Raw genomic sequence first — 27,442 nt, forward strand, 5'->3', positions numbered from 1 at the left:
CTTTACCCCATCACCCAATTGAACCTCAACTTTCTTCTTGGCAAAATAGAAGTTGGAGGGCAAGGAAGGATGGTCTGTGTCATCTACAGGTTTCCTGCTAGCTATGAGAACTCCGTGACTTAGTGATTTCAAGAGGTAATCTTGATTTCAAGAGGTGATTGAATAAGATTGAAAGAAGGTGGAAGAAATGCCTAAGGGAAAAAGTCACAAAAAGCTTGTCTAGAGAAATGCATGACACATTTTAACAACAGCAGTAGCTACAGTAACAATAAAGCATTTGCCAAAGGTAATGGCAGGCACTGCATTCAGTTTCACTGCTTGTTTCTCATTCTCACTGCAGTGACATCATGCCTTAATTTGCTAATTTCATGGTGACTAATGTATAGACACTCAATATCTTTTACAACGTGGCTTTTTCCTGGCTGCTTCCTGAGCTTTGATCATCCTCATGCACCAAGGCAGCTGTTGCAGCATTGTAACTGTTTTTTATTGATACATAATACTTGTACATATTTGTAGGGAACATGATATTTTGATACATGCCTACAATGTTTTAATGATCAAATCAGGATATTTAGGATACCCATCACCTTACACATTCATCACTTCTTTGTGTGGAGAACATTTCCATATTCTTTGTTAATAAAAAGAGTCAAACTCTTTAAAATATTTGGAGAGATTTATTCCTAGCCAAATGTGAGGACCATGACTCATGATACAGCCTCAGGAGGTCCTAAGAATATGTGCCCAAGGTGATTGTTTTACAGCTTGATTTTATACATTTAAGGGGGGACAGAATTTATGCACAGACATTAATCAATACACGTAAGGTGTACGTTGGTTTGGTCCAGAAAAGTGAGGACTTCCAGGTCATAGGTGCATTCAAAGATTTCCTAATAGGCAATTGGTTGAAAGAGTTAGTTATTATCTAAAGACCTGGAATCAATAGAAAGGAGTGTCTAAGTTAAGGTAAGAGGATGTGGAGACCAAGGTTTTCATTATGCAGATGAAACCTCCAGAAGTTATTATGCAGATAAGAACTTTAGAGTTCTTGGCCAGGCACGGTGGCTCATGCCTGTAATCCCAGCACTTTGGGAGGACGAGGCGGGAGGATCACGAAGGTCAGGAGATCGAGACCATCCTGGCTAACATGGTGAAACCTCATCTCTACTAAAAATACAAAAAAAATTAGCCAGGCATGGTGGCAGGCCCCTGTGGTCCCAGTTACTGGGGAGGCTGAGGCAGGAGAAATGGCGTGAACCCGGAAGGCGGAGCTTGCAGTGAGCAGAGATTGCGCCACTGCACTCCAGCCTGGGCGACAGAGCAAGACTCTGTCTCAAAAAATAAAAAAAGACTTTAGAGTTCTTATTAGACCTAAAAAGGTGCCAGACTCTTAGTTAATTCTCTCCTGGATCAGGAAAAAGACCTGGAAAGGGAATGTAATTCTCTACAGAATGTAGATTTTTCCCACAAGAGACAGCTTTGCAGGGCCATTTCAGAATAATATATTTTTGGGTAAAACACTTCAGTTTCTTTCAGAGCCTGCTATCATGTGATGCTATACTACAGACAGGTTGGAATTTGGGATCTTATTGCTACACAGGGTCTGTTGTGTCAGTCTCCAGATCTCTGTTTTAATGTTAATACTGGTCAGTTGTGCCTGAATTCCAAAGGGAGGAGGGTTAAATGAGGCATATCTAACCCCTTCCCCGACCCCATCATGGCTTGAATTAATTTTTCCGGTTTACTTTGGAATGCCCTTGACCAAGAGGGGTCCACCAGTCAGTTGGGGAGGCTTAGAATTTTATTTTTTATTTACATCTCCTAGCTATTTTGAAATACACAATATATTGTTATTGACTATAGTCACTCTATTGTGCTGCCAAACACTAGGACTTATTTCTTCTTTCTAACTGTATGTTTGTACCCATTAACCAAGCTCTCTTCATCTCAGCCACCCACCCTCCCCAGCCTCTGGTAACTATCATTCTACTCTCTACCTCCATGAAATCTACCTTTATAGCTCCCACGTGTGAGTGTGGAGAAGCCATATTTGTCTTACTGTGTCTAGCTTATTTTACTTCATATAGTGACCTCCAGCTCCATCTATATTGCTGCAAATGACATGATTTCACTTTTTATGGCTGAGTAATATTCCATTGTGTATATATGCCATGTTTTCTTTATCCATTCATCAATGTTATCGATGGACACTGAAATTGACTTCATATCTTGGCTATTAGGAATTGTGATGCAATAAACATGGAGGTGCAAGTATCTCTTTGACATGCTGAATTATTTTCCTTTTGATAGATAACCAGTAGTGGGATTGTTGCATCATATGGTAGTTCTATTTTTAGTTTTTTGAGTAACTTCTATGCTGTTTTTTATAATAGCTATACTAATTTATAGGCAATAAACCTGAATAGACATTTCTTAAAAGAAGACATACAAATGGCCAATAGGTATGTGTATTTTTTTAATGCTCAACATCATTAATCATCAGGAAAATACAAATCAAACCACAATATCATTGTGCTCCAGATAGAATGGTTGTTATCAAAAAGACAAAAAAATTAGCAAATGCCTGTGAGGATGAGAAAAGGAGCTCTCCTACACTGCTGGCGAGAATATAAATTAGTGCATCATGCTTCTGATAGCTCTGCCTCTAGCCCACTTTCCATGTTGCAGCCAAAATTGCTTTACTGTGATAAAGACCTGACTAGTTCCTTGCTTTAGGACTAAAGGAAGTTTTCCACAGAGTCCAGGATAAGGGGTAAACACCTTCCCTGGCAATCAACATTCATCAATGTTGGACCCAACCAACAGCCTGGACCCAACCCACCTTCACAAGCTTACCCAACACACCATGGTGTGTGATGAAAAGAGATTAGAAATCAGACTTGGGCCTACATTCAAAGGATGAGTCTTAAGTATCTGAGCAACTTGGGGAAAGTTAATTCACTGATTTGAGCTTCAGTTTCTTCATCTTTAAAAAGTGGTTTTAAATGAGAGAATCAGAAAGACAACAGCTCAGCTCTAAGAATCTGGTACATGGCATGGGAAATGCAAAGAGGGGTACAGTCACTGAAGCACGACACCTTATCATTTCAAAGCCCCCGAGGCTGTATTTTGGAGTTTTTCTGGAATCTTGAATTAGTCCCTGTCTTAAGTAAAAACGTTTAGAGAAAAAGAGAAGGATGGACACCGCCTTAGGGTGGATATCTAGTCGTTCCTCACTTACGAGCTATGCTGTATTACAGAATTTCTCTCCATTCTGTACTGTAAGTTTCTTAAAGGACAGAATCATATTTAACCCTCTGAAAATCTCTTTTCTGTAAAATGCAAATAATGAAAAAGTAGTTATCTCAAAATGTTGTTGTGATAATTAAATGACATCCATACAGATGCTTAGAAGGTACCTGCCCAGCCCATAACAATTCCAGAAATGTTCATGAGACTTTTACAGTGTTAATAGCCTGAAGCCATCCATTCCCCACTCTAAGTGCTCGGGCATGGGTGAAGCATGGTCAAGATGGTACAGGGGCCTGGATTCCTTGGCTATGGTTATAGTAAATCTCCTCGTGAAATTGGACTCAGTTGTCCCTTTTTTTTTTTTTTTTTTTTTTTTGAGACAGAGTCTCGCTCTGTCGCCCAGGCTGGAGTGCAGTGGCACGATCTCGGCTCACTGCAAGCTCCGCCTCCCGGGTTCACGACATTCTCCTGCCTCAGCCTCCCGAGTAGCCTGGCTACCGCGCCCAGCTAATTTTTTTTTTGTATTTTTAGTAGAGACGGAATTTCACCGTGGTCTCGATCTCCTGACCTCGTGATCCGCCCGCCTTGGCCTCCCAAAGTGCTGGGATTACAGGCATGAGCCACTGTGCCTGGCCAATTTTATTTACAACTTCAGAAGCATGACATCGTTTGCATTTCTGAGAACCCAGTAGAACTGTGATTAATGTTTTATAATTGATGACAGTTCTATACAACTTCTAAGCATTCAGTGGTGTTTCCTCCAGGTTGCTGAGGCCTGATGTTGGGATGCAGGGGTAGCATATATGTTGGATGGATCCTGGGGAGTCATATGGTGCCCTTTCCTCAACACTCCTCTTCCTACCTGGCACTGTGCTTACGTGCTCAGCAAATCTCTTTCACTGTAGGGTGATGCAGCTAATGAGAGTGCAAATAGCCTTGACTTAGTAGTCACATAGTACTGGTTCCTAAAGCAGATTTGCTTCTTATTAGCTGTATAATGCAGGGTAAATATTTAACCTCTCTGAACTTCAGCTTTATTATAAGTAAAATAAGGCCATCTGATGTGTAAGCATTACATAAATTTGAGATGGCAATATCTGTAATGTACTTTGTATGAAGTATGGTATATGCTCAGCTCTTAATGGTAACAGATAAACTTCATTTACTATTAAAACTTCCCCTTAATAACATAATATTGCCTCTTCATTTATAACACTTTATCCTTGGTGTGGGTGAATCCATTTCGACACAGTCAGGTGGACCTCGTGTTCTAGATCCTGATGGCATCTTCACTATCTTGCTTGCTAGTATATAGAGTTCTCGTAACAGGATACAGTGTTCTTTTATCAGTCTTATTCCTGCATCCAGAGCTTCATTATGATTCAGTCAGCATTCCAATTTGGTTCAGTACATGAAACATCTGTTCACTTAGCAGATCAGCCCCTTTCCCAGATATTAGTCTAAATGAGTTCTACTGTACACATTGTTTATCTTCCCCCCCGCCCAGCAACTGCCTAGATAAACATTTGCTCAATATGGAGCAAGTCTTTCAATTGAAGAGGAAAAATGATCTATATTTTGTAATCTCCCCCAAGGCGTTTTTTCTTCTTTTAAAAATGCATCCATACAAAAATAAAAGCATCATAGTTGTTATTTTCTACTGCTATACTGTCAGAGGACTATACGGCTTTCTGTGGATTCAGGAATGCATTACCTAGTAACACTCTGAATATAGGTGGCATTCCACATAGTTCAGGTCAGTAAGCATTTATTGAGCACATATTTAGTTCTATGTTCTGGTAAAAAGAGATGTTGGTACAGACCATGCCTTTGAGGGGCTTAGACTCTCTTGGAGATAAATGTATAGGAAACTATTACAGTGCCACTTGTGGTGGTGAATTTTGTTTCAACTTGAATAAGCCACGGAGTACACAGATAATTGATCAAACATTACTCTGAATATATCCATAAGAGTGTTTCTGGATGGGATTAACATCTGAGTTAGTAGACTGAGTAAAGCAGATTGTCCTCTCTAATGTGAGTGGGCCTAGTCCAATCAGTTGAAGGCCTGAATGGAACAAAAAGTTTGAGTAAGAGGGAGCTCTTCCTCTGAGTTTTTTGAGCTGCAACATTAATCCTTTCTGCCTTTGGACTCAAACCAAATTAACATCTGTCTAGTCTTTACATTATCACTTACTAGCTATATAGGTATTAGGTGCAGTTATATCAGTAGCACACCAATATTGGGATTGTTTTCAAAATCAAACATGATAATATATCCTAAAATACTTTATAGGTCATCTTGCGTAAACATTAGGGTTTTAGTAGTACCAATACAGAGTTGTCCAGATATCTTTTTCTGAATCTTTTAGGTCTTCACGAGGTTAGAAAGGGAGCTGTAATCTAGAAAGGAAAAAAAAAAAAAAAAAAAAAAAAAAAACTGAGAGAGCTATCTGCTGACAAGCTATACTCAGCCCAGGTCTGCAGAAAAGCTTGCCAGTGATTACAACCCATGACCAAGCCTCTCTTCTGTCTATCCCCAGTTGCCCACATTGAGTAGAACATAACATCTCTAAATTTGCCTTAAATAAATACATACCATTGGTTACTTCATGAAAACATTGTTTTATTTTTTCCATGCAATAGCAGCACATTTCTGAGGAGCTATTATGACAGTAAATGGTAAATGGATGGTAAAGGCCATTCTGATGAGGCCTCAGACAGAAGTGAGGAACAAGGTATTGGAAACTGAATCCTTGTTACAGAGTTGCAAAGAACTTGGCAGAATTGTGTCCATGCCCTAGGGCTGTATGAAAGGTAGAATTTAAGAGTTATGAACTGGGATATCTGGCAGGAGAAAGCTAAGCAGTGAATCATTCAAGGTGCTGGATGGTTTCTTTTGGATGCTTACAGTAAAACGAGAGAAAAGAGAAACGATTCCCAGGTGGAATTTATAATTAAAAGGAATAAACATTAGAATTATTTGGAAAACTCTTAACCTGGCCATGCAAAGAATAAAAAAGCATATTTTGGACCATTTGGTAAAGAGATTGATATGGATAGAAAGATGAGAGGTTTCATTTATCAAGACAATAAGAGCATGACCCTCAAAGCATTTCAGATATTTTTGAGGCAAGCTAGGATCTTGAGTGCAAGGTTTCCAGAGAGGTGCCTGTGAGACCCCAGTATTTGCTACCCAGGGGACTCTGCTCCTTGAATTTGTACAGTACTCCTTGGCTACCCCAGCTATGGCTCAAGGGAACCCAGGTTCAGCTCACGCCAGGTATAACCCATGTATGCCACAGCTCTAGAGGTACAAGCAGACAGCCTTGGTAGCAAACACTTGGAGCTGACTCTACAGATGCAACTGTGGGGCTATGCAGCCTCCACCTAAGTTTCAAAAAATCTGTCAGACAGCCTTGGGGCCCAGGCAGAAACTTGTCATGAGGCAGAGCCACTGCAGAGAGCCCCCACTATGGCAATACGCAGGGAACCATGGAAGTGCAGCCACTCCTAAGACCCCAAAAGTGTAGAGCGACCAGCATGCAGTATCAGCCTGGGGGAGCTGCAGGCAGCAGACTCCAACCTGTGAGAGCTGCGTGGGCTGAGCCCAGCAGAACTGTAGGGATGGATGGGCTACCCAAGGCTTTGGGGGCCCAACCCCCGCGACTCATAGTGTGTTCAGGAGACAGCGTATGAAGTGAAAGATTATTCCTAAGCTTTAAGATTTAATTTTGCTTTCTCCTTTGGATTACTTGGTGCCTGTTACTCCTTTCTTTCTGCCTATTTCTCCCATTTGGATTAGAAATGTCTATCCTATACCTGTTTCACCATCATGTTTTAGAAGCATGTGACTTGTTTTAACTTCACAGAGGGAAGGGAATTTGCCAAAGGATAAATTGCAGCTTGAGTCTCACCCATATCTTATTTTGATGAGAATTCGGACTTTAAAGTGGATGCCAGAATAAGTTAAGACTTTTGGGAGTATTGGGATGAAATGAATGGATTTTTCCCTGGGCATACATTTTGGGAGCCAGGGGCAAAATGCTGTGGTTTTAATGTGTCCTGCAAAGTTCGTATGTTGGAAACTTAATCCCCAGAGCATCAGTGCTAAGAGTGGAACCTTTAAGGGATGATTAGGTCATGAGGGCTCTGCCGTCATTAATAGATTACCATTGTTATCACTGGAACGTGTCAGTTATTGCGAGGGTAGATTTGTTATAAAAGTCAGTTCAGTCTGCTCTTGCTCTCACACTCTCTTGCCCTGCTGCTTTGCATCATGGGTTGAAGCAGCACCAAGCTCCTCTCCAGATGTATCCCGACAATGTTGACTTCTCAGCCTCCAGAAGGTAATACATAATTTTGTTCATTTTTATAAATTACTCAGTATCAGGTTTTCTGTTACAGCAGCACAAAATGGACTAAAACACCAGATACTATGGTGAAAGGGCTAGTTGATATGGAACTCAACAATGGTTATAATTTTCTGTGTAGTCATTTGTGTGAGATATTTAAGCTAGAACTAGTAATGTTACTAATTTTAAAATTATATCAATAATTATATAAATGTATATCGATATATAATAAAATTAAGTTATTTATATAATTTAAGATGTATATAAACAAATCTTAAATCATCTTCTCTGTTGATTGTCTTACTATACTTTAAGTATCCAATTTGCTTACAAACTCACTTCTGAATCAGTATATTCTCTGAAAGAGTTTCATATTCTGGTACAAACTTCATTTTAAATAAATTTTACTGAAATATCACAAACACATAAACACAAATCCTATATATACAGGTCAGCAAATTTACAAGGGGACTTCCACTTAAATCAACATATAGAACGTGTAGGCACCGAAGCTTTACCCTGGTGCCTTTACTCATCATTAGCCTGCTGCCAGTGTTAACCATTTTTCTAACTTCTATCACTGTAAGGGCATTGTTTTTAAACAAAAAAACTAGAACTTGACAAGGATTCCAAACAGAGATGGGGTGGTAGGATTAGCTGACATTTAAGTCCTCTCTATTCTTGGGATTCTATGATAATTTTTTTTCTGTAAGTCACTTTTATATCATTTTGGTATAGCCCTGTGACATTTCTTTCCCAAATATAATTTTGTTCCCTTTTAATCTCTACCCTTTCTCTATCCCTTTTATTATCCATTCTAAATATGTTATTCAGAGAACTTGATATTAGTAGTAACTGTGAAAAAATCTCAAAGCCCATGATGCACTGAAAATACACTTTTGACATTTAATCATGAGTAATACAGCAATATCACGGAAAATGTGGACAATAAGCCAAAAAATGCACCCATAAACCAACCATCCTAACAAATTACCATGTGAATTTTGCACAGTGTTTTCAAACACGTAATATATTATTATTTACATTAGTCAGCAGCCCTGTTTATGCCATATCATGAGCCTTTTCTCATGTAATAATATAGTGAGTATAATGATTAGTGGCTGCATAATACTGCAGTAAGTAGATACATCATACTTTGTTTGAACAGCAATTAGGTGGCTTCTAATGTTTTATCAGCATAAATAAAGCTGAATTGAGTATCTTTTTGCATATACCTGTGTTCTTCATCTGTATTACTTACTTAGGACAGATTTCCAGAAGTATGATGGTGTAAGTGCATGTTCGTGTGTGCAAGGGAGCACAAACACTTCCAGCTTTGCATTTTGCTGGGTAATTAAAGTAGAGGAGTGATAGATCTCCAGAAGCAGAGATGTTGATTTCATGAACTTTTCTGATTTAAAAATCAGAAAACAAATAAGCCATTTCTGCCTGGACCAGATCAATTACTTAGGGACTCAGACATTTAACTTAAAACATGGCTCAGGGCTAAACTCTAGTATAACTGGGCTATAGTTGCCACTATATGCTCAATTGGTAATTTCTCTGTTCTTCCTAGTTTGTAAAATAGCCATCCAACTGGTTTACAGTCATTATTGCTGCAACTTGGGATTTTGGCAAAAATATATTATGTAGAGTATAAGGCCTGAAAGGAACCAATTTAAAATTTCAAAAATGAATCAGGTTAAGAGACAGAAAGAGAGGAAGTAAAACTGAAGTGAGGTGAATGGAAAGAAAGGAGGCATACAAGATACGTCTTTTGGAGTTACAGAACATGGACGTTGGAACTGATTTTCCCAGGGCTAATTTTAGTATATTACTTAAGCTCAGAAGCTCTATTTATTTTATAGTTTCTTGGACTCTAAGCTACATAAAAACTAAACTTTATTAGTTGATTAATTTAATATTATAAAATCAGGAATCAATTTTATTGACATTCAAATTTTATCTAATTAGCTTAATAGAAATGGTTTCTTTAGAAGAAAGAGCTGATATAATTAAAATTTAGAGGAAACACAATGTTTACTGAAAGTTTGAGAAACTGTCTCTATGTGTAGACTGTTTTATTCGTAAAATGTATTACTTATTTGATAGACTATCCATATTGGTCCATTCTCACGCTGCTGTAAAGAACTACCTGAGACTGGCTAATTTATAAAGAAAGGGGTTTAAGTGACTCACAGTTGCACATGGCTTGAAAAGCCTCAGGAACCTTACAGTCATGGTGGAAGGGGAAGCAAACACATCCTTCTTCACATGGTGGGAGGAGAGGGAAGTGCAGAGCGAAGCAGGGAATCTCTCCTTACAAAGCATTTTATCAAACCATCAGATCTTATGATAACTCCCTCACTATCACAAGAACAGCATGGTAGAACTGCCTGCATAATCGAATCACCTCCTATGAGGTCCCTCCCTCAATACATAGGGGATTACAATTTGGATTACAATTCAAGATGACATTTTGGGTGGAGACACAGCCAAACCATACCACTATCCCTTATCCCTTAGAGTCCACTTCCAGAGGCAAATATGACTGTATTCCTGGAATGGACCAATGGAGATGATCAGAGAAGTCTCATATTAGCATAAAACAGTTGACTGAGTCTTGAGATTGGAGTAGAAGTTCATCAGTGCAGTAAAACATCACTTATTTAATGAATCATTAGTCTCTGAACACCTCTGATTATCCAGATATTCAGCTTAGGGCTTGGAACAGGAGAATATAAAACACAAGTGCTCAGGAACGTAGGCACATATCCACAATTACAGTGTATTAGGGTATAGGCTAGAAAAGAAAGAAAGGAAAAGAAAGAGGAAAAGAAGTACTGTGCTTGGAGCTCCCCAGACAAAGTCAGGGTCCCAGGAAGGTTTCCTGGAGGAGTCTTACTGGAGCTCAGACTTAAGTAGGCATTTGTCAGGTGAATTTGAAAATGGGTAGCTTTCCGAACAGAGAAGGACATAAGCCCCAGCATATTTGGGGACCCTGGAATATCATGGGAGGCAGAAAGTGTGTTAGATCTCATAACCAAGACAGCTACTAAGTGACTAAGGGACATGTAACATATAGAGCATTGATATGCACTGTACAAAAGAGCCGGCAGTCACTGAGATATAAAGAGCCTTGAATCTTAGTATCTTTGCAGTAGGAACTGGGAAGTCAATGAAGGATCTTAGACAAAGGAACAACAGTGTCAGGGCAAATGTTAGGTAGATCACTGTGAATATAGTGTGGAGAATATGTTAGAAGGTATAGGACTAGAGGTAGAGAGAACAATGAGGAGGCTGCAGCCTTGGTTCTAAGAAGGGAACATCAAACTTCATCTGTCAAAGCCAGGTAGTAAATATTTTAGACTTAGCAGAACATATGTTCTATATCACAACTATTCAACTCTACCATTGTAGCACAAAATCAGTCATAGACAATACATACATCAGTAAATGTGGCTGTGTCCCAATACCATTTTATTTATACACAGTGAGATATGAATTTCAAATCATTTTTTCACGTCATGAAATATTACTTTTCTTTTGATTTTTTTAAACCACTTAAAATGTGGAAAACATTCTGCTGTTTCATAGAGAACAGGTGAACACCTCATACAGTTGGTGTAAGAAGGCAGCTAAGTAGACGGGTTTGAAAAGCATCTGCTATAGGACTCAGGAACTGACCACTTTTATCTGGTTAAAGAGGATTATTTTCAAGGATAACTCTCAGTATTGTGGCTTCAGCACTAGTGGGGAAGGTGATGTCTCCAATCTGATAGTAGATCCAGAAGAACAAAGGGATTTAGGCATACGAGGACACAGAGGCTAACAAGGGCTTTTTTGTTTTTTCAATAATTTAGTCTTTAGGAACTCTGGTGTGTGACATTCTCCTGAGGGAAATATTAAATGTTGTGTGCCTTAAGTAATTTTTTTCACTCTTGGCAAGCACTTGCTTACAATTTGGGGTCAAAAAAATACTTTTACTATAGAAAGTATCTGAGAGAAATTAATGTTCATTACTAATATCAATCTTTTAGCATATGTCACCTCCTTTGACATTTTCAGAAAACTGCCTCAAATGAGCCCCAAATGCAAATGTGACCCATATGCCAATGCCATATATCTGGCTGTGTACACACTGCATTAAAAAGCTCTCTCAAGCTAGAATTTTTTATCATTCCTGCATGAAATAACTCTCATGAAATAATTAGGAGGTACACAAACTAATGATAAATGTTAGCTTTTGGAAATGGGTTTTGATGAAATTATCATAATCTGATTATGCAGCTTCAGAGAACCTTTCCTAAGCTCAATTTTTCCTCGTCTGATCTAATCTGCAACTGTCTATGGCCAGAACAGCCTCTGCATGAGGATTTATGATGAGGGCTTAGAACTGCCAGCAGAGTCACTTCTCCCTGAACCATAAATATTCATGAAGGAGAACAGGTACTCTGTATGGCTTCCTGCCTCTTGGGTAACCCCGACATTCTGGTCAAGGCCCTATACTACTAAATAAAGAGGAATAGAGAATTTTCAAGTTGTAAAATAAATTACAATTTCTTTTCAAGTATAGCAATGTGGAGTTGTATAGTGGATTTATGAGTCAAATAGGCTGGGATACAGGTCTAGTCCTTCCTTTTACTTAACTCTATGCCTTGGTCAAGTTACTTAACTTCTCTAAGCAGATAAAAATAATCCATGGAAAGCACTAAGAAGGGTCCTTACTACATAGAAAATACAACATAATAATAATACTATTAACTATTCTTATTTTTACTACTGTGTAAATTACTAAAATCTCAGGGTATAATTTCAGATAAATGTATTGTTAACAATGTTTTTATATTAAAACTTACAAAATCACTAGAAGATGAAAGCAATCAACTATTTTTGTGAGCTTACTATGCTTATACTTGGCCGTTTTTCATGTTATTTTATAATAACCCTGCAATGAATTAATATATTATCCTCATTTTATAGGTAAAGAAAATAAGGCTCTGAGGGATAACTATACTAGTATCGTTATACTAGTGAGGGTCAGCTAGGCTCTGTTGTGATAATAAAAGAACCACACTTTTACATAGGAGTTAAATAAAGGCTTTCTTATGGTCATATAACTACCAAGAAGTACAATAACATGTTACATTAGTGTCTCAGTTTGTTTGGACTGCTATAACAAAAAACCTTAGACTGGGTAATTTACAAACAATGGAAGTTTATTGCACAAGTTCTTAGGCTGGGAAGTCCAAGATCAAGGCACTAACAGATTTGATGTCTAGTGAGAGCTGGTTTTCTGCTTCATAGATAGCACTGGCTGTGCCCTCACATGCTAGAAGGGACAGATAGGCTCCCTCAAGCCTCTTTTACAAGGACACCAATCCCATTTGTGAGAGAGGAGCACTTATGACCTAATTATCTCCTTAAAAGCCCTACCTCTTAATACCTTGGGGATTAGGGTTCCATATATTAATTTTTTTTGGGGGGACACAAATATTCATCATAGAAATTAGTATTTATTCCTAACTATTGAAAATAATGATATATTCAATAATAGCATTTTTCTGTGCAGAGCAGCTCTCTGTTGTAAGTTGAGCCAAAATGACAATTCCTGTTTACCAGATGAGTAAACTGAGACAAAGAGTCTCTTTCTTAGGACCGCACACGTTAGTATCAAAGCCAGGTCCAAACTCCAGGGGTCCTGATTCCTGAGACTGTAATATGAATTCTATATGCCAATATTGCCTAAAGTGTGTTAGTTGAAAAAGAAAAAAAAATCATCTTTGGACTAAATATATGTAAGAAGTAGAAAACTGCCGTAAATGAAGAAGCAAATGATTTGTTTCAGGAACTCCCAAAGGTCTGAAGAAACCAATGCATTAAGACTTTTGGTGAAGCAATACATTTTTTTTGCCAAACTTATATGACCCAAAACTCTTTCTCTTAGAATGTCCCGTTGGACAAAACTCACTCTTAGGGAGGTGCTGACCCTTTATTATACTGCCAGCACTTTACAGAATATCAACTACCTGATCCTTCTCATCTTCTTTCCAAAGACATCTAGACAAAGAGTTTTTGCTTTCTGCAAGTGTGGCGCTTCAAGTGTGGGATCCTGCTTCGGTATCCTTTGGTGAAGAAAGAAAATTAGACAACTTGGATATTCCCCTTCACTTATTCTTCCTTTTCTCTCTCATGGATATTCCCCTTCACTTATTCTTTCTTTTCTCTCTCATCCACTCACACATACAACAAATATATCCTGTTCATTTTCTTATCAGAATTCCATGCTAAAAGAATCATCTTTCTATTCTTACCATGTTTGTGAAACACAGGCCTCTTTGTACAAAGATAAAGAAAGTTTCCATTCTTTCCACAGATTACCTGTCTTTTGAAATGCATTTTGTGGTCCACTCAGTCCATTTCCAGAGTGTGAAAAGAACAGCACATGGTAATTAAGACAGTCACTGCATGTGCAACACTATAATAATAATGGTCAGGATTAGGGACCCAATTTTGCCCATGTTTATTTGCCGATGTGTTCATTTTGATCTGCATATGATGCTGCGGTGCTTGTGTTTGAGGCTGTCATAATGTGCTGTGCATGTGTTATATTTCCAGTGACTTCTTTCTTTGCTGGCACCAAGGAGCATCTGATTCAGTGGGAGACAAGTTGAGGAGATTGCTTCCACGCCATTCCATCTTCCCTACCTGGTCACTGGCCCCACACAGACAGGTTCTCTCAATCCAACCACAGAATTCCTCACCACAAAACACTCACTGTTCTCCAAACGAACGTCACTTGTAATAACTGGCCAACGTTTTTATTTTTTTAATCTGGATCTATTATGATGTTATTTTAAGGCAACAGATTTTATGCTTAATTAACTGATATAGTAGCTGAGGCTAAGAGAGATTAAATAATTTTCTCAAGTTTCCATAGCAGGTAAGAGATTTCTCCAACTTTAAAGCCAATGTTCTTAGCACCCCAAAAAGAGACAACGGGGTCTCATGGTTAAGACGTGGATGTTAAAGTCAGAGTTCAACTCCCAGCCTTACCTGTACAAACGGGATGTCATCTAGCTTCCACAACTGCTTGAGGGATTGACTGAGGTATCACAGACCTAATATCTCTTAATGGTTTAATAGCTACTAAAGACAATAAATATTAGTTCCTTTCCTTTTTAAATTATAATATTAACCTGACCTAAGTTTGAAAGAGTATTGAGCTGACAGGTAATTTTTTTCTGCTGCTTCTTGCATTTTTATAATTTATAAAATTTAATACTGATTATATGAGACAATACTAAAAAAAGTACATATGTATGCATATACATCCACATATATCCATTCATTTATTCATTCATTCATACAAAATATAAGTGTAGCTACCAAAGTGGCCTCAACTAATAATAAAAGGAAATGTGGGAAAGTAAGTGATATTTAGCTTTGGGATACTGAATCCCTCTCTTTCTCGTTTCCATTCAAACCGTAACCTATTTGCAAAGAAGCAGTACTGAGTGTTACTGCCTTATGGGGTAGAGTACAGGGAGTGACTGTGCTCCTCCTCCTTCGAAGCCCACTCCTGATTGATTACTCCACAGTGCAAATGTGAATTCCTGGGTTCCCTCTCTCTGGGCAGCAGAAGAGGAATCCTATTTCTTGTTGAGGAGTAAAAAATGTATCCTTTATTTCTGGAGTTTCCATTTTTATAGAGCCAGTTTGTGGGGTGGATGGGAGGCATGACACTGAATTTGAAGAACCAGAGCATCTTCTCAGCACCACACTGCAAAGAGAATGATCCGAAGAGCTGAGCTCTAACTGTGGCTTCCCCTGACCTTGCTGGCTATCTCTAAACTATGCACCTCAACTCTCTGAACTTTAGTTTCTCCATTTATAAAATGGGGATATCAGTAGCAACTTGATAGGATTGTTGAGAGGACTAAATGAGTTATTGTAAGGATGAGCAGCACACCAACAGCAGAAATAATTTTAACATGGCCATCATTTCCTTCAAATTAACACTGGAAGTCCCAATTTCATTGAGCTTTTCAATATTCACCTCAAATTCTTTGAATGAACATAGTCTTCAACCTGTTTTCTCAGCTGGAGTGGTTGCAAATCAAATTTACCCTTGACTTCTAGAAATAAAGAACCACAGTATGTCACATTCCTGAAAGGTCCCCTGAATGGCTTTTATGACTGCTGTGCATCAGCCTCTCACTCTGTGTGTGCTACAGCCTGTGCTGTTCCATGAGTGCTCTCATTCAGCCCTAACAACAGCCATACAAGGTGGCCACTAGCATGGGCCTTGTTTTCAGATGAATAAACTGAGGCACCAAGTTGGGTTGGATAACTTATCCAAGGTCAGATGCAGTTAGAGCCAGGGTGAACCCTCAGGCCCCCTTCCCCAGAGCCCAGTGTCCTTCCCCTGTTCTGTTCTGCCTTTTCAGAGAAAGAAATCCAGAGGGAACTGCCATGTGCTACCTGTCATTTCTCTAAATTTAGACGTGAAAATTGATTCTGAATAGGAGAAGAGAAGGAAAGCTCTACTTATCTGTGATTCACTTCCACAAATGTTCATAGGTCTTGAAGGGAGGCAGCCAAACCTGTAACAGAAAAATAACCATCAGAGATTCAGACCTTAAGGATAAGTCATTTTACATGGATTAAAGGGATTGATTTCTTGGTATCCTTTCACAGATGTTGTTTATGAGACACTTACTATGTGTAAAAATAAAATGCATAGTTCATCAATATTAAATTTTCGTAGCATCTCATTATAAGCTGTATCCTGAAAGTCCCTATTCCAGGTCTCGTTCTCCTCCGGCAAGTTCTTTTGCCTCTCAGAACTCAGTTACTCATCAGCAACACAAAATGAGCCACTGAGGCACTTTCAGCATTGGTGTTCTGTGGGTCAGCATTTATTGGTAATTTACTATCTTGCTTACTTCCCCCAAAGGATACTCAGTGACAAAGAAAAACATCAACACATGAGTAGAGTGGGTAGTTAAAGGAGGAATCAGAAACCATACAAAGAAAGAGGAGATAATTATACCAAAAACATGGATAAAATAATTACTATAATTGAGCAATAAATAACATTGTAATTTATCTAGGCCTTTAATTAATTAGTCTGCAAGTTGGTACTGTTTTGTCTGTTTGCTCTGGTTCCAGTCTTGAATAGTCATTATAAAGAGGATGTAGGGAAACCAACCTCGGACTGGAACAACAGGGAAGCCGGGGGAAAAATGCTTCCTATTATCACTAAATCTCTAACCTGATCTCAAATGGTAATTGAGTTCACACATTTGAAAAATTCAGAGTGAAAACTGAAGTCTCCCAAACAACTGCCTTGTTTTCAAAGGGACATTTCTCATAGAAGTCTGAGAGTTCAGCTTCCTCCGTCCACAGGCGACCTTCTCTGATGCCCCTCTCTTGCATGCCTTGGCTCATAGCTATACATGCTTCTCTGCTGCCCCGCTACACTGGGCTATGAGCTTGGGAACAGGGATTTCTGGTTCATTTTCACAGATTATTTAAAAAATCGTTCCTGTATAAACGCATAATAGCCAGAATTATATGACATTTTAGGGCAGGTAATTTTTTATTGTGTCAGCTGTCCTGTGTATTGTAACGTGGTTACCACCACCCCGACTTCTACTCACTAAATTTTAGTAGCAACCCCCCACCCAAGTTGTGACAGTCAAAAATGTCTCCAGAAATTGTCCCCGGGGGGCAAAATTGCCCCCACTTGAGAATCACTGTAGTAGAGCAACCTAGTGGGGCTGCAGGTCGTGGAGGAGGGAGTAACATGATATCGCCAACTCTAGATTAAAGCATAATACAATGCCGTGGTTAAGAACACAGACTTAGAGCCAAATGGTTGGCATCTGAAGCCTGGCTTTCCACTTTCTAGCTGTGTGACTGAGAGACAGTGACTTAACCTCTCTGTGCCTCGGTTTCCATATATTTGAAATGTGGATAACAGTAACTGCCTCCCGAAATTGTAAGGGTTACAGTAGTACATTGCAATGGGCTATTTGCATGCCCATCTCCACGCTAGTCAGTGAACTTCTTGAGGGAAAGAACCTGTGTTTTCACCTCTTTTTCCTTACCCAGAACTACTTTGCCTTCATGCTAGCTTTAGTGCTAATAGAGGAATGTGAAACATTGGATTTTACTGAGTTCAAACCCTGGGATTTGAAAACCCTGGTTCTCTCACCCAATTACTAACCCAAGCTGCAGAGATAATAGCTATAAGGAATTACCAATAACAATCCAGGCTTGTTTAGAGAAATAAGGGAATTAATTGATATGAAAGTCCTTGTCACTAAGTATGGCACCTGATATATTCTCAAATAAGTGTCTGAATCTGAGAACAGATGCTGGGGGGCAGGGTGGAGATGACTCCCACAATTCGTGTTGTCCCACATAGACAGATAACAGTTTAGATTGTCTCCCTGACCCAGGATAAAGCATCTGCTCTATTCCCGTGGTCAAATGGAATAGGTAATATCCAACCAGCCTTGCACCAAAAAAGTATCACATATGCGCTCGGCCAAGGAGCAGATTCTGACAGCAATCTATGTATCTGCCCATAAGGCTACCCGCACCAGCTGTAGGTGCCTTTAGTAGGCCCAGCAATGGGGATGGCAGGAGATTTCTGTCCACTTCCCCCCGGCAGTTTGCCTATCCCACCTCAACACCTCATTGCTTCACCTATACTGAATTTCTTTAGCCCAAACCATCCACTTGTTCACGTTTTCAGCTAATACTTTATCTTCCTAGAGGTTCCAAAATTGACATCCTTAAAATTCCTACTGGTGGCCCATCATCCAGCCTTAAGTTATCCCACCTTCACATCTGGACTTTGTCAAATTCTCCAGCCACCTTCTCCCTGCACCCCTTTGCACCCCATTTTCCAGGCACAAGGAAAAGTATCTAATTTTGCACAGCTATTTCTTTTCTCTGGGATGGCCTAACCTCCCCTGTGTCTGTCCAGAGACTGTCCAGTTGTCCTCAATGCAGCTGGCCTGTCACCTCTTCCTGCCTGTTCATAGGGCAGAGATGCATAGCCTGTCCTAGGGGCTCTCACGGCTTACCATGCTCACCTCTACTTTCAAGCCTGTTGCTGTATTACCATCTGCTTATGCCTCTGCTAGATCTCCTAGGCCATGAGCTGCCGAGGGCCTGGTCTCGGCTTTCATTTCTCTTTGAAAATCCAGTCTGCGGAAGCCATCCTTCTTTCAACCCCAACTCTTGCACGTCAGTGCTGTCCCTACTCTGCTATTCAACAACCCCCTCCACCAGTTTCTACAAATAAATGTATCCACTCTACCAATTGTGTGACTTTACAATTTTATTGCAGTTTTGCAGGGGCATGGGGAGAGACCTCAGCTTGGACTACAGTGTCCAGCTCTAACCTCCTCCCTGGTGATCCCATTTTCCTCCCATTTGCCTTCTTTCCTTTCCTCAGCAGATTTCTGTTGTGATTGCATGCAAAGCAGCTTTATCAATTTCTCCACTACCTTGGGAACAAAAGATACCCAATTTCCCTAGGACCCTCCTGCCATAAGCAGAATAATCAAAGCATAACCCACTATAGTGAGTCTCTCTCTGGCAAAATAATTTGCCTACTGCTAAGAGAGTAAAATTTTTCTTTGACACATTATACCTGTGTTCTCAGTGTCCAGTACAGGACCCGACATGAGATACATGGTTATTGAATGTGTGAATACATCAATTTATAAAATGGTATGCGTGAAAGTTATTATAAACTGAAAAGAATCTACAACATGGATAAATTGTATTTTTTTCATAACAATTAGTAACAAGTAGCCCTGCTTTTGGCATCTCTTTATAAGAAGAGGATAAGAGCCCAATCAGGACATCTCAGGTTTCTCTTAAGATTTCTTTCCTTGCTAAAGGAGACAGTTGATCACGTACTCTGATATGACTATGGCAGGAGAATCTATGGCAAGAAGGAAGAAATAACCCACTTGGGTCACCATAGAGTGAGAGTATTAGCGGAAATGAAGCTTCTTGCTCAAGGAATAAAAAAGGCATAGATTTGTTTCTTTCCTATCATGTTATGAGGAAGCACAAGCTAATTTAGCGCAGGAGGCCACATGGTGCTACAGACAGTAAAGGGATCAGAAGCCAGTCAGATCTGATTTCAAATGTGACTTTGACAAATGCATCGCCATACTGTGCCTCAGTTTCACCTTTAGTAAAATGATGATGAGATTATTTATCATTCATCTGAGAAAGAGAATCCTGGAGAACAAAATTGTCTACCTTTATCAGAGTTTTCAGTACAGATCTAAGTAAAGAGGACACAAATCAAAGAAACCACGATTAGTTTAGACGTTTGTGTCAAACTGTGGCCTGGCCCAGCTCTGGAGATTCTGGTTGGATTATACATGGGACATAAGGATGACCTCGAGTTTTTAAATCCAGGGCTTAGGCTACAAATGAGAGGAAGCAGCCATATGGAAGAACAGAGAGGAGACGTATAAGGGCATGAGTTTCAGGCAGAGCATGAATCCCAAGACATGTAATGCAAAGAGGGAGAGACCTTTCTCGGAGAGATCCCAGCAAGTTTCTTCACTTGGCACAGCAAAAGCGTCCATAACCACCAATGTGACTTGGCTTATTTATGTCTTGGAACTAACTGATTCTGCCACCGTAAATAATAATGAAGAGACACATACACACACTTTCTCTCTCTCTCTTTCTCTGCACACACACACACACACACACACACACACACTCACATGTTTCTTATTCTCTCTCCCCTCCTTTTCTCCCTCGCCATTTCCCTCCTTTCTCTTATATCCAGACTCACAAAGAGGGATATAAGCGATTATAATAGTACCTACCTCATAGGTATTATTGTAAGGATAAAGTGACATAATGCTGCAAAGGACATATCACAGTGAACTGCATGCAGCAATACTCCATGAATGGTATTATTTGTGGTTCTTGTGGTGTGGATGGAGCAGCAGCAATATAAGCCTAGAACCATAGACCTATATGACTATCATGAAGGTTCTGAAGTAACTGCTTTTCTTTCCTTGAAGACAGAATGAATGAATGAATTACCAGTCACTGTCCAGTGTAGAATGTCACTGATTTTCACTGCAGGCTTTCAGCCTATGGCTGTCATCGAGTCAGTCAGTCTGTGGCCAATTAGCTGTGGCTGGGATAAGAAAGGAATCATGGCATAGTACAACTTCCTGCAATAGGACTTCAAGATAGAGCATGTATTATGGGTTATCTTAAGTACAAATGCCTAACACAAGAAAACAAAATAGTGAATATTTAGCCCTCCACTGGCTGATATGGTAAACTGGTGCAAATTAGAAGATGGCACCTCTTCTACCAATGAACAGAAAATTGTTTAAAAAATATGCAAATCTCTGATAACCATGAAGTACATATGCCCTCTGGAGTTGTAAAGTTCAGTGTCATCGATTTTATAAGAAATTATACCTTATGGTATATAGAGTGATGGTTCACTGACAGCCTCTCCCTATCTCAGCTCATATCAACTCATCTGAGAAGTTCAAAGTTATGCTGCCTTGAAGACTGGCATAATGGTTAGAAGTATAGTCAACATCATTTAGATTTGGTTTGAGTCCTGACTCTACCATTTACTATATTTACCATTGACCTTGGTAAGTTACTTAACTGTTCTGAATTTCAGTTTTCTCATCTGTAAAACAGCGATTATAATAGTACCTACCTCACAGGTATTATTGTGAGGATAAAGTGACATAATGCTGCAAAGGACATATCACAGTGAACTGCATGCAGCAATACTCCATGAATGGTATTATTTGTGGTTCTTGTGGTGTGGATGGAGCAGCAGCAATATAAGCCTAGAACCATAGACCTATATGGCTATCACGAAGGTTCTGAAGTAACTGCTTTTCTTTCCTTGAAGACAGTAGCCCCAAAAAGCTTTAGAACAATAAAAGTTAGCATATCTGACTGCTTAGTGCCCTGAGAAGCCAGCCTGTTCTCATCTGGGTCCAACCACTCAATTTCTCCATCCTCCCCTCCCATCAGTAACTTAGGCCTGCTCCCAGTTGTTTTGGCATTATCCATGTTTTCCCATTCTGCTTGGTCTTGTACAGACATCACCCTCCACTGAGAGGCTGACTTGTTGTAATGCAGTGCCCTGAATTGAAAACTTCCCATGGATCAGGTTCTTTACATAAGTAATTTCATTTCGTCCTCAAAACAACATTTTATTGGTTGACCCATTTCATAGAAGAGTATTCAGAGATATAGAAGAGGTTAAAAATAACTTCCTAAGCCATTCTGCTGGCAGATAACTGAACATATACATCATGCAATAGCTTCTCGAAATTCACCTTCCATGCCCATTCTGCACCCCTGCCCTTTTGGAAACAGTGTTGAAAGTGATGATGACAAGGATGATGTTGATGATGACAATGACTACAATGATGACAGTGATGCTTTCTTACATCCCTAATTACAGCAATTTGGCCATCTTACTGCTCACAAGACATTTTCATAAACAAAGACCTGTCATCCACAAAGAGAGATTAATCTTGGTGGTTGGAGGATGATGGCTATACTCTCATCAGCCTCCGAGCGGGAAGCACCTTAATAAAGCACCCAAGTCATGCCCTAGCCTTCAGTTCCATGAATATTTGGCCAGGAGCTGTGTTCTGAAACTCCTCCCAACTCATTGCCATATGACTTTGCCCCTTTCAGTCTCACCCTCTGCTAGAATAAAAACCTTTGCTTCTTCTGGAACTTCCCTATTTTGGTTCTCAAATATAAAATATTCACTGAGTACCTGTCTTCTCATTAAGTTCTTTATTGCCTTGAAAGAATTTTGGGCTGTTGTCTCTAAGTGATGACAAACAATTATAATATCAGGAAATCATGGTAGATGTTTGGCTTATTTTACTGCTGTTCCCACTGGCACCATCACTACTGCCAACAGTACGATTTACTGTGAATTTGCTGCATTTCTCTTCATTTGGGACAAAAGTAATATAGGCTTCAAAAAGTCACATATTCTATCACTAAAGACATGCTTTTAAATTCCAGTCTTAGGAAATCATTGGAAAAGACCTAATCCTTTTAATTTACTGGCTCAACTAAAGGGATCCAGTTGAAAATTTTCTTGTATTCCACAAATACAGCTTACTCTGAGTACCAGGACCTGCACTCAGCCCTGGGAATGTAGACATAAATAAGACATGATCCTGACCTCAAGAAAGACATATTCCACCCAGGCACAAAATTGTAGTGACTAAAAGGGCCTCAGGTACGGTCTAGAAAAAAGATACTTGAGTTTCAAAATTAGAAAATTGGGCCATAGACAAGGAAATTAACTGTCTCAAGACACTTCTATAATGGATGGTAGAGCCAGGATTACAATCCAAGCTTAATATCTTTACACATTATTCTATTCAGTCTCTCTATAAAGATTTATCTTAGCATCTTAATCATCTCAGTTCTGTCTAATTTCAATTTTAGTATGCATGCTGCTCAAGTGAGCCATCAAAGCATGACCCTTCACAAGCTGCTTCTCTGGACACCATCCCTCTTCCTCCAGGCCAGATGGGTGCTACTCATCTGTGCCCCCAGTCCTCTAGGCTTCCCCTATCATAGTACCCATCACACAGTTTAGGAACTGTTTCTATCTTTAGTAGACTGTAAGGTTCCTGAAGACATAGGCCAGGTCACATTCACTTCTAGCTTCCAGTGCTCAGCACAGAAGTTGGCATAAGATAAGTACTCAGTCGGGGTTTTCTTTTTGCAGAATGAATAGAATGAGCACTTGAAGAAGTAAAGTCAGACCAATCCTAAAACTTGTTTTTGATTGTTTTGCTAGCCCTGCTAATCATGTCTTTACTGACATGATGACAGAAAGTCTGGAGAAGAGGGGTCACGATATATAATATCTTCAATTGCAACATCTTTATGCTCCAACAGAGTCAGGGTTACCATTATTATATCCATAGGGTAGGAAAAAAAAGAAGAATAAAAAACAAGCTAAATAAAAAAAGTTATAGCCATACCAGAGGTTTATTTTTAACTTATTGTATTTATGTATGCCTTGCACCTACTATAAATGAAATCAAGTGAAGCCTCAAGACAGGACTTTCTATTTTGTTGTTTTATTTTTTTTCTAAAATGAAAAATTATAAAGCAAGTGGGGGAAAAAAAAGACAGGGCACATCTGAGATACGATACTATGTTTCCAGGAACTTCATCAATTGTAATCATAATATTAGAAGAGGATACGTTTGAGGGTCAGAAGACCTGGGTTCTTTGTTTCACTCTGCCACTAACTTGCTGGCTAGCCAGCCGGGACTTTGAATTAACTCTTGTAGGCCAGCAGTTTCTCAGTCTGTCAAATGAGGAATGTGGACTAGATTGGATAATTTCTAAATCCCCTACAAGCCCTAAATATATAAGTACCTTTGCTTTCATCAATGCCTTCATGGAGCTAGAATCATTGGGAGGTGACAGCCCAAGAGCCATTCCCAAGGGCCGGTAATAATACCACCTTTGCTTCTACTGCAGCCATTGTGAGGAGACTTAGAAGAAAAACTCTCTTCTTCCTTTGATCTGGTAAAACAAGCAACTTGATTTTTTTAAAATAGAAATACTTGCCATTTATTGGACACTTCCTTTGTTGCCATTCACTATGCTAAGTACCTTTTATACATTATTTCGTTTAGTCTTCATAACCACCCCAAGAGTTAAAGTCTATTTTATTGCCATATCAGAGAATATTTCATTTGGGGAAATAAAAACTTGAAGTGGAGTAACTTACCCAAGGTCAGAAGGACAGAAAGTGGCAGAGCTGGAACTTTGAACTCAGCGTTCACCAAGGCCCTTGCTCTCAACACTGCAGTACGTTCTCAATGTTTGAAGCCCAGATATCTCTCTGGAGTAAGTCTCCTGTTGTGCGAACACTTTTGATGCAGGCTTTATCCTGGGATGTAGGAGTATTTGTAGTATCTCACAGTTGGGAACCAGTACCAGCAAGACTTGGACTCCAGGTTGAGAATTGGGATTTATCTTGATGGACATGGAGGTCCTTTAGAGGTTCCTAAGATATCCACGGTTCAAGATTTTCTTTCACTTTCACTGTGAATGATGGTCTTCTCAAGAAAGCCACAGGTCTCACTGCTCTTTGATCTCTCTATACCTCATTCTGCCAAATATTGAATGACTCCCTTTTTTCCAAACACCACTCATAGTTTGTCACCTCCAAGCCTTTGTTCATATTATTCCCTTATGTGCTTCCTTTTTTATTCCCATTCATCCAAGCCCTACACAAGGAGATTTGAGCTCCTCCTCTGTACCTTCTTTCATGAGCCTGCCGTCACATCACCAGGAATAACTCATTTTCTCCTAGATTCTCATAAATTAAAGGAGAGAAAATAGGTTTAGAGGTAGACTGGAAGTAAACTAACCTTGAATAGTACATATTATGTGCCAGGCAGTATGCTGGGTATTAACATGTGCTAGCTTTACTCTTTTCAACCACTCTGCAAGTAAGATAACTATCCTCATAATGATGTGAGACTCCAAGAGATGTTGAAAATTGTCCAGGGTCACAGAGTCAAACTCACTGGTGGGTTCAAGATTCAAATGTAGTTCTTTTTGACTCCAGAACTCCAGTTCTTTATAACACATTACATCTACACCTACAATAATTTCCACAATAACTTTCCAAGGGTAATTCTTTAATATCCCCATTACTCAGACAGGAAAACTCAAATCTGAAAGTTAAGGATCTTACCCAAACCTACAAAAAGTTTCACAACTAGTAGGATCAAAACAGTTGGAAATTAGAACCAAGGTTATACAGGCTTGCCTTGTTTTACTGTGCTTCACTTTATTGCACTTCATAGATAATGTGTTTTTTACAAATTGAAGGTTTGTGGCAACCCAGCAAGTCTATTGGCCTCATTTTTCCAAAGTTGTGTGTTCAGTTTGTGTCTCTGTGTCTCTGTGTCACATTTTGGTAATTCTCACAACATTTTAAACATTTTCGGCCTTATTGCTGATATGGAGAAAGTATTAGTGGTCTAAATAGAAGACCGAACCAGCCATGACATTCCTTGAGCCATAGCCTAATTCAAAGTAAGGGCCTAACTTTCTTCAATTCTCTGAAGGCTGAGAGAGATGAGGAAGCTGCAGAAGAAAAGTTGGAAGCTAGCAGAGGTTGTTTCATTAGGTTTAAGGAAAGAAGCCACCTCTGGAACATAAAGGTGCAAAGTGAAACAGCATGTGCTGTTGGAGAAGCTGCAGCAAGTTATTCAGAATATCTAGCCAACATAATTGAGGTTGACTACACTAATCAACAAATTTTCAATATAGAAAAAACAGCCTTTTACTGCAAGAAAGTACCCTCTAGGACTTTCATAGCTAGAAAGAATGCTTGGCTTCAAAACTTCAAAGGACGGGCTGATTGCCTTGTTAGGGGCGAATACAGCTAGTGACTAAGTTAAAGCTAATGCTTGCTTACCATTCCAGAAATCGAAGAACCTGTAAGAATTATGCTAACTCTATTCTGCCTGTGCTCTATAAATACAACAACAAAGTCTGGATGACAGCGCATCTGTTTTACAGCATGGTTTGCTGAATAGTTTGAGCCCACTATTGAGATCTACTGTTCAGAAAAAGAGATTCCTTTCACAGTATTACTCCTCACTAATATTCCTGGTAACTCAAGAAATCTAATGGAGATGTACAAGGAGACTAATGTTGTTTTTATGCCTGCTAACACAGCATCCATTCTGCAGCCCATGGATCAAGGAGTAATTTTGACTTTCAAGTCTTATTATTTAAGTATGTTTAGTAAAGCTACAACCGCCATAGATAGTGATTCCTCTGACAGATCTGGACAAAGTAAATTGAAAATATTATGGAAAAAGATTCACCATACTGGATTCCATTAAGAACATTTGTGATTCATGGGAGGAGGTCAAAATATCAGCATTAACAGGAGTTTGAAAGAAGTTGATTCCAACTCTCATTGGTAACTTTGAGGAGTTGAAGACTTCAGGGGAAGGAAGTAACTGCAGATATGGTGAAAATAGCAAGAGAACTAGAATTACAAGTGGAGCCTAAAGATGTGACTGAATTGCTGCAATCTCATGATAAAACTTTGATGAATGAGGAGTTGCTTCTTATGGATGAGCAAAGACAGTGGTTTCTGAAGAAAGAATATACTCTTGGTGAAGGTACTGTGAACATTGAACATTGTTGAAATGACAACAATTTAGAATATTACATAAACTTGTTTGATAAAGCCATGGCAGGGTTTGAGAAGATTGATTCCAATTTTGAAAGAAGTTCTCTGGTAGGCAAAATGCTACCAAACACATCTCATGCTACAGAGAAATATTTCTTGAAGAGTCAGTCAATTTGGTAAGCTGTTTATTGTCTTATTTTAAGAAATTGCCACAACACCTCAACCTCTGGCAACCACCACCTTGATCAGTCAGAAGCCATCACTAAGGCAAAACCCTTCACCAGCAAAAAGATTATAACTCGCTGGGCCGGGCACAGTGGCTCACACCTGTAGTCCAAGCACTTTGGGAGGCCAAGGCAGGCGGATCACGAGGTCAGGAGTTCAAGACCAGCCTCTCCAACATGGTGAAACCCCATCTCTACTAAAGATACAAAAAATTAGCCAGGCGTGGTGGCACATACCTGTAATCCCAGCTACTCAGGAGGCTGAGGCAGGTGAATCACTTGAATCCAGGACATGGGGGTTGCAGTGAGCCAAGATCATTGCACTCCAGCCTGGGCAACAGGTGAGA

This window comes from Nomascus leucogenys, chromosome 15 (genome assembly GCF_006542625.1).
Source record: "Nomascus leucogenys isolate Asia chromosome 15, Asia_NLE_v1, whole genome shotgun sequence".
NCBI classification, from domain to species: Eukaryota; Metazoa; Chordata; class Mammalia; order Primates; family Hylobatidae; genus Nomascus; species Nomascus leucogenys.